The following is a 12,218-nucleotide window of genomic DNA, read 5'->3' as shown; positions in this document are numbered from 1 at the left end:
CACGTTGTACAGTTTGAGGGGCCCCCCGGCCAGGTGAATCTCCACGGCAAGGGATTCAACATCGTCTCCAACATCGTCTCCACAGTGCGATGCATCGGCTATTGTGGAGCAGGGGATTGTCGCTCTCACAAGGGTGATCAAACCTCTCTTGTCAGGTGTTCGTGGCAGTGTGAAGACATGATACCCTGAGAAGCGAACAGTGTCCACTGGTTGAGGGCTCCTCGTCTGTTGTCAGGCTATTCTTGGGTCCACTGGGGGGTGGAGACTTGTGTTGGTTTGGCTTTTCTCTCAGGCTTTTTCTGTGTCTTTTTCTTGGCTGGTCTTGCTCTGGCTGCACAGTTTCAGCCTGTTTTGGCTTTGCCTGTGAAGGCATAGCCTGGTTTGGAGTGGGGAGGGGAGTCTCGTCCTGTGGTGAGGGTGGGGCTGGCTTTGCTCTCTTCAGCTTTCTTCCCTTCAGGGCTGCGACAGTCTGGGTCATTGCCGTCATGGCGACCGAGACTGCCTTCTCGGCCTCCTCACTCGACCTCCCCAGGGCTGTTGCTACTGCTGAGACAACAGTAGTCACCAGGAGAGTCATGTCGTCCTCGTCAAAGAGGAGATGATCATTAGTTGTGGAGGTTTTTGTGGTGCTCTTAGAACCTTTTGTCTTTAGGTTCTTTTCCTACACCTTTGGCATTGTCGGAAACTCCTTTTTGTTGGAGACATCCGGTGTCGGCTGGGGGGCAGCTTGCTTTCTCTTAGGAGGTCGGAAGTCCTTTTCGCTTTTGTTCCTTCCCCAGACGTGGGTGCCTGGCACTTGAAACACCGAAGTGGTTCAGGCACATACGTTCGAAGGTTGTAGTTACCTAGATCAAGGGTAGTGGTTGGGGCACCTTTCATGATCACCAGGACTTGCCTGTTTGGAGTCTTCCCCTTCGACATTCGGGAAGCCTGCAAGACCTGTAGGTGTGAAACGATCAGCTCCACATCGTACGAGACTTAGAAGCCAAGTAGCACCATCTTTGTTCTCTTTTCCTCGGGAAAGACTCACTTTCCTCCCATCTGCTAGCTCCTTCGTTTCCCGGAGGAAATTCAGGGTAGCTTGATCTTTGGGCATTATGATCATGCCCTGATCTCGGGCGACCCGGATCGACAGCCAGATTTTCCGTTGCAACTCCAATGCCCAGACCAATTGGTAGGCATTGTCGAAGCCTTTGGGTTTAGCGGGCACTTTGAACTGGGCGAAGCGTTAAGGGGGTCCCAACTCTTCATCAGAGTCGGTCTCCGGCCTCGGACGCTTCGGCCCGCCCTTTCGGCTTTCGGGCTAGTTTGTGGGGGCAGCAGCTGATACGGCTGGTTCAGCCTGCTCTCCCCTCTCAGTCGGGGAGGCCGTCTGAGAACTCAGGGGCCTCCCTGTCCAGCTCGAGAGTCAATTTGTTTGGCGATTCGGTCTTGTCCATTGGCTTCGGTCTTGTCCACCTTAGCAGCAGGCGTGATTGTGTCATCCTGTGCATGGGGTTTTCTTTTGCCACCAGAAGGCACATACTGCTTCATGGTGACTGTCGTGGTCTGGGCCTTGCCCGGTTCGTCAACATTTTGTTCAGTCTGTGGGGCGTGTTTGTTAATTTTATCCCTATATTGGTATGTGCTTCATCCTCTCACGCCCCCACCCACCACGGAGTCCAACAAGGGGAAGCTGGGCTTTAGAATCAGTGTCTAACAGCAACAGGAGTGATGAGAGGATATACGCAGCCAATAGCCATTGTGACGGCGCTCACGGACCATTGAGTGCCAATGGCGGCATGACTGCTTAACCCTAGCCTCCCGGGTGAGACCAGCCGATTGACCAGGATCAGGCCGCCTGTCTTGCTGGAATAGAGGACCAAAGAGGCGTGTTGCTAGCAGCAGGGCGTACTCGTTCACGGCATCGCTCAACCTTCAGGACTCCCGTCTCCACAGCGCACAAGGCTGCTACGCACGGCAGACGCGTGGGTAGGTGTAAAAGGGGATGCCCTTCCACCTACGAGACGTCATTGTTTAGGGCCCTTTTGCTCAGCCCTCTGAAGCAGCCACCCAAAGGTTGCTTCACCTCAGTGAGGGAGGGAGCTCTTACACTTTTCCCAGGAGGTTCCTCTTATTCCTCTGAAACAACCACCACCCAAAGGTTGTTTCACCACAGTGAGGAAGGAGGGGACCTGTACTTTTTCTAAGTGAATCCCTCTTCCCTCTGAAACAGCATCCTTAAGGCTGTTTCACCGCAGTGAGGGAAGAGGAGTCTTGCACTTTTACCAGGCAGTTCCTTTCATCCCTCTGAAGCAACCACCCAAAGGTTGTTTCACCTCAGTGAGGAAGGAGAGGACCTGTACCTTTTCAAAGTGAATCCCTTCTTCCCTCTGAGACAGCCACCCAAAGGCTGTTTCACCTCAGCGAGGGAAGGGATGTTTTGCACTTTTGCCAGGTGGTTCCTTTCATTCCCCTGAAGCAACCACGCAAGGGTTGTTTCACATCAGTGAGGAAGGAGAGGACCTGTGTCTTTTCAAAGTGATTCCTCCTTCCCTCTGAAACAGCCACCCGAACGCTGTTTCACCTCAGGGAGGGAAGGGAGGTTTTGCGTTTTTGCCAGGCAGTTCCTTTCATTCTTCTGAAGCAACCACCCAAAGGTTGTTTCACCTCAGTGAAGAAGGAAAGGACCTGTATATTTTCAAAGTGATTCCCCCTTCCCTCTAAAGCAGCCATCCAAAGGCTGTTTCACCTCAGTGAGGGAAGGGGGGCCTTGTCCTTTTGCCAGGTGGTTCCTTTCATTCCTCGGTGATCTCGCTAGCGGCCTGCGGCTTAAGTATACGAGCGCTGTGTAAGCGCGCCGGGAACGAGGGGAGCCCGCTGTCCAATGAGCGCGGACAAGGCGGCGGACCTGGGCATGACCCAACCTGGGTAAGTATGCTGAGCTTCAGCTTGCGGGGTCATGTTACTACAACAGCCATCATTGGCTTTGCAGCAAGGGATGCCCAAAATCAATGAGGGTAACAGACAACACCTCCTCGCTACAGGCAGAGGCAGTTGCGATCATGGGAACCCTAGCCCATGCATCCCTGAGGGAAGGACACATGGTCATACATACAGACTCCAGAGCAGCCATTGACTGTCTATAGCACAGCATATCCAAAGACAACATCTACCTCCTGACCACTGTGCTTACCATAGCATAGAGTATCCTTGCTCAGGGTAGAAGAATAATCATAAAAAATGTCCCCAGCCACATAGGCATCAGAGGGAATGAGCTTGCTGACAGACTAGCTGACGTTGGCAAGGGTATGCCCCCAAATCGCATGATCATACAACCAAGCCTAAAAATCTTAAGGCACAGTTCCAACGCAATTCTCCTGCAGCTTCACAGAGAGGAAACGAGATCGTCCGCCGCGGCCATATGGTACTCAGACGCCACTGGCACTCTCTGAAACAAACACTAGAGGCGCTGAAGTCATTCTTCACAAACAATTGACTATGCAGACAGGTGTTCAAGCATTGTGGCGAGTTGTGAGCACACACAATTTCTGAGACAGGGACCCCCCACAACAGCCCCTGGGCTGGTAAAGATTATGCCACTTGCTTACATTATAGCGGCAGGAGCATCTGCTGGCAATCCCGCCACCGCAATAAGCATCGAGTGTCAGAAAAGAAAATGAGACTGCCATAAATAGCTGATACAGGCCGGGCCACATATATGGAAGGCATTCTCCGATCCTCCAGTCGCACCACAGCAAGCAGCTGCAAATCGGACTGCCCAGTCCTTCGACGACTGGGGAGCCTATCTCTCCCCCATTGATCGCCACTTCAACTCCAGCAACCAGCCATATCTGTGGGCACTCACACCCACACAAACACTCCATAAAGAGATACTAGACCATTCTGGTAAACAATAAGCCCATTCCTTAAAAAAGGTAATATTCCAGAAAATGGCTCTTGAGGTAGAAAAAATTACAAACAAGGATAACATAATAACGATAATGTTACACAATTCCTAATTAGATTGATATGTCAACCAAGTAAAATAGAGTCAAATTAGATTTCTATGAGACATCAAATAACTTTTAAAGATATTTTAAAGCTTCATGCATTGTTACTGTTCGTCTTATGTAGTTCGGTGTTTCTCTACGATACTTTAGGGTGAAGAAAACCCTGATGAAAACTAAAGTAGGTTCATTGGAGATCAGCTCTGACAAAAATAAAATGAAACTCCCCATGTCCCTCTGCCCCACATGCCAGGCTCCTTCAGAGAGTGTTGCTGCCAGACGTGTGACTACAGAGACAAAATAAAATATTGTACTCTATAAACCGTACAGGGAATCTCATTCTTTAACACTGGTGATATTGTAGCGTTCATTACTTGCAACGTTCCCCAGGCTCATTAAAAGTGTGTAAAGGCGTCACTGCCACCACCCGATTGGTACGTTCGGGAACGAGTGTATGGTGTAAGAAGGGATGCAAGGTCAGAAGAAGTGTGGAAAGGAGCGACAAAAGTGTGTATGCGCGTGTGTGTGTGTGAGAAGTGTAGTTGTGGAAATGAGCCGAAGTGAGGTAGGCGTGGTTAGAATCCCGAGGAGAGGCGTGTATAGATGCTTCATCTATACTCTAGGGTTTTTGATTGTTGGTCTTGTAAACTATAAAAACTAAAATATGTTGAGGCGTTATTCAGCCTTCCTTCTTACAAAGAGTCAGGGACTTATCAAAAGTTATTATAAAATTGCCTATTTATTTTGTAAAACAAGGCTAAAACGAAAACATGGCACAGTAAAACAAACATTAAAACACAAAAGACGAAATAAACATAAAACACTGTAGAACACGAAGCACAAACATTAAAACGAGAACCACCTTCTCTCACGTATAATGCAACTTAAAAACTTCTTATATTTCCGAGACCACCTTACCCTGAACACCACAACCACAGTCCAGCAGTTCAACTGCTCTCGACCTCGGACCGCCCTACTTGAAGGGCCGGGGCTTTCCATTGTCACCTCGGCCCGCGAAACTAAGTTTTTGTTCTCATAAGACTTGCATATATAAAAAACTTACAATTTACATTAAAATGTTCTTATTATAATAATAAAAATATCCTTAAAGTTTATTCATAAGATGAATAAAAGTTCTATGAAATAAATAGTAATAATAAAAAAGAACCATCGTGTACATAGTAAAATAAACTCATAACCTGTTCGGTGTAAACATGAAACAAATAGAAGGTAAAATATTCACAATAAAGTTAAGATAAAATTATAATAAGAAAGACTAATAGACTAATAAAGTTTAAAAGTTTCTTTAGAAGTTCATTTTTGGTGGTCTCTTTTCAAATTAAGGTCCGTGTAAAACACTATGTAAAAAGTTTATTAAAAGACGAAAACAAACTAAAACAAAATAAAGCAAATAAAACATTAACAAAGGTGACGAGGCCGCACAGGTAAGTCGCTCAAGGTGGGCTTCCCGTTTTCTGTTGCCGCAGCTTCCTCACCGCGCCGGGCATCCTCACCCCCGGGGGATAAAAACAGGGGTTTTGGGAGATCTAGGAGGCGTACGAGGCTGCGACCTCCTCCGTGGAGCGAGGGTGGACATCGTTCTTCATCTCGAAAGGGGGGGGGGGTGTAGGCGAAAGGATATGTAGGGGACCGTGGGGGACGTACACAGGCGGTCCACTACAATATAACAATATATAATATATGATATAATATAAACTAAACATAATCTATATTTCACATGGCGTAACATATCACACAGAAGGCAGTGTGTATAATATAATCATAATTATGACAACATACGTACGATAATACTGGCATCACAACCTGTATGTAATGGCATCACAACATAGCACTCACAACTCACTTCATTATCATAACTCGCTTTATTACCACAACCCACAGTTATATAATGATATTTTAGAAGATTTATAAGCATATTACCACAATGGAAGTCCAATAGCAAAGAAAATGAGAAAACATCAATTCTCTCCAATGACTGTCTATGGCTAGAGATTTCTCTCTAGATCGCCTTAATCACGATCCAATAAAACTGGTAGAAACCCATAAATAAATGTGTTCTATTCATTTATATTGTTTTTTATCTTACAAACTGATTATTAAACATTATTTGTCATTTTCATCATCAGTGGGCCGCCGCTGCCTCTTATCCCCAAGATATTATTATACCCACTGACCTAAAATATCTGACCAATAAAGAGAGCATAATAGATAATACATATACCTCGCCGCTTAGTAATTTGGCACACACATACACAAAAAACAACAACAACAATGATAAACAGAATTTGCATTTAGAGCCCAAACACACACCATACACCATATGGGTGTGTCTGTGACTAAATCGAAAGTCGACCACTGCCAAACAGCTTGGCGATGCGGAAGGGCCTCTATAACCATGCCATGTCTTTCTCAAATGTTTGTTGCTTAGTTTTGTTTACACACGTTGTACTGGGCATCAGGGTCTTTGCTGTTCCCTGCTGTTCGCGTGATGTCGGTCTGTTGCCAATTCTCATGCACATAGAGCCTGCTGCCAGTGTCTGTCCACCTTGGCTGTGCACTGGTATTTCATATCGCAGCTGACGGCCTGTGGCCAGCTGCGCAGGCGACTTATTTACCTCCCAGGAATAAGTATTAAAATACTGCAACAGAGCTTTAAAGACTTTGTCTGAATCTAGGCTGCTTCCAGACCCTGTGTTTGCATGTAGCAACAGCCTTTTGGCCGACTTGACCATTGCTTCGGCCCGGCCATTTGATTGTGTGAAGTGGGGAGAGGACGTTCTCATCACAACACTCCACTTTGTCAAGAACTTGCACACCTCATCAATAGCCAGGTGGTGCCGCCATCTGGGATGCCCTATCGTGCAAAGTACTAGCAGAACAAAGCTGTTATCATGCCAGATGTAGCGTCATGTACCAAGTGACCAATCTCCATACAGCCCATACACCTGTGAGCATATACTAGGTAAACATGCCCCTCAAGCTTGAACAAGTCGGTCACCATGTACAGGAAAGGATACTCTGAGGAAGGGGTCAAGACAAGTGCTTCAGCTGATTGAGATGGAGTGTGTGTTGCAGGGGTCGCAGGCAACACAAAAGTACTTCAGGTTACCTTCCATTCCAGACCAGCATACTACCTGCCTTGCCCTCCAAACATGCTGTCAAGTTCCTGAAGACCTATGTGGAGACTGGCTGCGACCTGACAATGCAGAGCCTCCTGTATCACGAGGCGGACGGCTCCCTGCTTCACCAAACCGTGCCAGATAGCCTGCCTGTCCCTCACAGCATAGAATTGAAGCAGACAGGTCACCTCTTGAGAGTGATGTTGGTGCAATTATCTGCAGACACCGTTGCTATAGGCAGTTGATACTCTTGGTCCTCACTAGCAACCTGCCGCACTACTCTCGTCGAGTCTTACATGGTCGTTACCGAATAAGGTTTTTTAGAACTTAAGATGATATATCAACTTTTGAAAATCTCTATTGACTGCACATGGTTTTGGTAATGCTGATGTGAACAAGGTAGATGTTCTAGAATATATATGGCTAATTTAACAATATTTTCACTGAAGATGAATAGATTATACTTTCTATCCCTAGTTAAGCAAACAAGTACACGAAAGGATACAACACAAATGTATTGCAAGTAAATATTACAGTGAGCCCAATGTCTGAAATAAAACCACATTCATAAGATGTAAAAATAATCGTATATCTACATGTATACAATTATACGCAATCATAGACACATATTATCAGGAGATCTATACATCGATGTAAAATCTCTAGCATTTGGGGGCAACATGTGTAAGATCTACTTCTGACAGTCTGGTCTTCTAAATCAGGGATAGTCATGCTGACGTCGCCCTTTGATAAAAGCAGCGTAGAACCAGAGGGCAAACAAGGCCTCAGGGATAAATATCACAGCTGTTGAGACAGAGAGAACAAGAAGAGACAGAATTAAAGTCACTATATGGGTTATTTTTTTTGCAAGATATCATATTTGATCCTTTACTAAACCGTCATTTAATTCCAAGAATAAAATCTAATTTGTCTCCCATTCATACCCACAGTGCAAAACTATGGTAAATAAGCACGAGTTATGGAACTGTGGCTCGGGACAACACCCTTAGTGGCAATGTTCATTAGTCGAAGATGGTACACTACAAAAATTACTAGTGTATGAGATATAACGACGTTTCATATAATTACACTACCTCCTGTAATTGCAAGTCCGCGGTAGAAGGACTTGCCAAACGAGATGCCCAGACCGATGATGGATGCAACAATGAGGCAGCTTCCCAACTGGAAGAAGAACAGAGCTCGCTTCTGATTCGACGACATCTCCGGGTATCCCTTCCTTCCCCTTCAGCTCCTTCACCAGCATGAGCCCTGGCCGCATCTTGATGGTGAGGGGCTCTGCCGTTTCCGTTTCCCTGTGGTTGGGGTAGCCGGCTGGGATTTCGGCGACGCTCCCGTCGTTTGGGACAAAGGCCAGCAGGGGGTCGCTCTGTTTCGTCCTTCACAACGAGGACTTCGAACTCTCCTTCCTCCAAGACCAAACTTTGGGCCTCTCCCTTGATTAGATTCCACTGCTTCTTGCGGAAGGTCAGGAATTTCCTGAAGCCGAATCCAGATGCCAGGAAGATTAGCACTATAGAGAGAGTGACACGTTAATGGAAATGTCATGAATCCATAACAGGTATCCAAACAGCGAAATAGCATGATTCACATGGATTTGAGATCTTTATTCATGTTTAAATACTATCTAGAATATAAAGTACAGTACTATCAAGGTGCATAATGGGGGCATACGATCAAGATATACTTTTTGGTTTCTGGCGTGTGCATAATTTAGAGATGTTTACATGGATAAACCCTTTTGGTTGGTCGCGGTGGTGTCTCTTAATGTGCATAAGTGGCGTACGCGCGCTTGTACTACTTAGATAGTCTTGTGGATATACACGTTAACTGCATGTGCATGGATACTCACGCCCAAACACAACGAGCCCGAGGCCGATGAGAAGTGGTCCCTTGGCAGACCCTTCGAGGATCATCACCACGCCGCGCCGCCGCCGATGATGGCGAAGAGCCCCACCAGGATGCTGCTGCTGCAGGTGCTCTGGGGAGAGGCAGTGGATTAGCATTTTCTGCAGGCCTTCTCGGTCTCTGTGTGCGCGCATGTGTGTATGTGCGTGTTTGTGTATGCATGCACATTCTTACTTAGTCCCCTGCTAACAGGAATGGCAGAGGGGCATATGTAAGGAAAGAGCGAAGTATTTAGAATAGAGCACTAGAACATGAACATTACCTTGAAAGTAAACAAGAATGGGCTCATGAATAGCGTCATGCGGATCATGACTTTTTTGATAGAATATAATGTTAATATGCAAACTGGAAAATCAGTGCACTTCACTGGAATTTTGAGAATTCATAAAGTAAATCAAAGGTAATTAACAGTGATGGTATATATATACGTATATATATATATTTATATATATATATACATACAATCACATATATATATGTATTGTGTTAAAATATATATATATATGTATGTATACATACATATATATACATATATATATATATGTATTGATAAATATGTACACACACACACACACACACACACACACACACACACACACACACACACACACACACACACACACACATACACACACACACACACACACACACACATATATATATATATATATATATATATATATATATATATTTAACACAACTGTCAAAGGCCCGGGATAATTGTATATAGGGTACACTTTAACCCAATGCCGCCTGTAAACTGCTATCTCAGTCACAGAGAAAGAATCCGAAAGGAGAGCAGTTAAATCTCACATGGTGAGTGGATCCCGTTGTCACAGTTGCAATGTTGGAAGAAAAAGAATCCAGGAATGCAGCGTGCAACATTTGGTCAGAAAAGCGGTTTTGTGGCCCTGACCCAAACCTAAGACAGCACACAACAACGAGGTTGGGTCATCTCACATCCTTCAGGCACCTCCTGATTGGTCTTCTTCAGTCACATCTTGCAACCCACTGCTGAGTCCTTGGCTAGGTGACAGTGGACCGCTAGCTAGCAAACAGACGAACAGCTCACACTTACATACAGCGGCCTTCAGATGAGCCCGGGCGGTCCATGATGGCCACGTTTCTCACGGCGAACGAATTGTATTCCTCCTTCTAAGTGCCGTATATCTGTCTTGGAATCCTTATCACCCGAGGCGCAGGAAACGACGCAGAATGGTGACGCAAGATCGAGATAAGGGCAACCATTTAATCAATCGTAGCATTTCCAGCCTTTCGTCATTTATAATAAGGAGAATACCGCCCAATTTTGTCGTAGATGAGGCGTTCGACATCCGGTGCAATACTCTATGTAAGTCATATCAAACTCCCTCGATATCTTGGTTCAGATAACGCAGTCGAGATAAAGAAAGACGTACCGATCGGTTTGATGTTTCTTTGTTTTACTGCAACTGAATTATTTAATTTCACTGTATTTAGATGTTAAAGATTGCATTGCAGTGGATGTAAGTGGTGTTATTGTTACCTTAAGCATTGCCATTATTTATCTTGTTATTGTTTTCAGTAATATTATTATTATCAATAATAGTAATAGAGTCACCAGCCAGAACAGAACAAAAAATAGTTTATGGTTAAAACAATGCTGTGAATTGTTAATATATTGAAAATGTTATAACTTGAAGAAAAGTTTAGGATGCAGAGAGGTGCGTGGAAAGGTAAAAGGCAACTTGTAGTCTGATAAACGATTATAGACGTTTTTAACTCGGATGTAATGGCAAAAATCCTCGTCTGTGTTGTAGCTAGACGCCTAACATCTGTCGTTAGTTCAGTACAAATCTCTTCTGGGTACATGTATAGTTTGTTAGCCGAGTGAGATACAATAGATATTAGTACGCGGAAAGGTGATCTCAGAAATCGCATTAGATAAAAAAAAACAAAAAAAAACTCGCTAGCTTGCGTATGCATTAGTCTTCCAATAATATAAGAGTTGCGCACACGATGGAAATAGCCATATGAGTTACAGGTGTGCATAACACGTTTGGAATTTCTGAATCAGAAGCTGTTCCAAGGAAACAGCCTTAGTAAGCAAACTTTAGAAGAAAATGTATAATTATTTAACATGTTTCGTTTAATCGTCACATACCGTATACTTTAAAATATATACGTTACACACGGGAGGATAACATTAGTGAATAAGCTAAACAAAATAAGATACACTCTAACTCATGAGGTCCCTGCAATTTCCTGGGTGCTGTAGGTGGTTTGGTGTTGTGGCTGGAGTCGGTAGAGCTCAGTGATGAGCCACATCCTCGGTGACTGCAAATTCACCGTTATTTCTAGTTCAGTATATACCATTTTTTGTATAGATCATCAAATAATCATGTTGGAAAGTTTGTACTTGAATACACTAAACTTACACCTAAATCATAGTCCAAAATAAATACCACCAAACCGACCGTCTCACCTCCACCAAGTTCTAGTTCGAGTCCGCCGGGTCAACATTATTTACATCTGACAAATCCATCTCATTATTATAATAAACAATTTCTTAGATTTTTTGAGATTACCATAATTATTAGTAATATTTATATGTATATATTTATACATGTATACACACACACACACACAGATATATATATATAAATATATACACATATGTATGTAGTATGTATATACATTACATACACACATACATATATATATATATATATAAATATATACATATACACATATATACATGTATGTATATATGTATGTACACACACACACACACACACACACACACAAATATATATATATATATATATATGTATATATATATATATGATTTATGAAGACACTTTGAATTCAGTCTATAGGAAAATAGCTTTTATAGCCAATCGTATCTATGTACAACAAAACCGGGAAACATCTTATTCCTCTGATTTCACTGAACAAGTCTCTAACAGTCTTTAAATTTTAAAACCAGACGAACATATTGTAAAAACAAAAGCTATTAAAGGAAGGGGCATGGTGTTATTGAATATAAGTGATTACATTGACAAACTATCTTCTATACTTTCTGATTCGTCTAAATTCCAATTACTAAATGTCAACCTGGCCACTCACCTGTTAAAACTAGAGGGCAAGCTAAAAAGAATTATACGACCATTAAAAACAACCC

The 12,218-nt window shown here is 43.7% G+C and overlaps 1 long non-coding RNA gene across 1 annotated transcript; it reads right to left on the bottom strand.

The window, feature by feature from the left end:
• Positions 1 to 7,801: 7,801 nt before the first annotated feature.
• On the bottom strand, positions 7,802 to 9,124 carry LOC125038503. Its single transcript, XR_007116059.1, has 3 exons — positions 9,000 to 9,124; positions 8,224 to 8,626; positions 7,802 to 7,933 (listed from the first exon to the last, which is right to left on the bottom strand). It is a non-coding gene; the product is annotated as an uncharacterized LOC125038503 (long non-coding RNA).
• Between the last annotated feature and the right edge of the window lie 3,094 nt (positions 9,125 to 12,218).

This window comes from Penaeus chinensis, chromosome 3 (genome assembly GCF_019202785.1).
Source record: "Penaeus chinensis breed Huanghai No. 1 chromosome 3, ASM1920278v2, whole genome shotgun sequence".
Lineage (NCBI taxonomy): Eukaryota > Metazoa > Arthropoda > Malacostraca > Decapoda > Penaeidae > Penaeus > Penaeus chinensis.
Note: the sequence above shows the minus strand (reverse complement) of the source record. Positions and strands in the feature narration are given on the sequence as shown.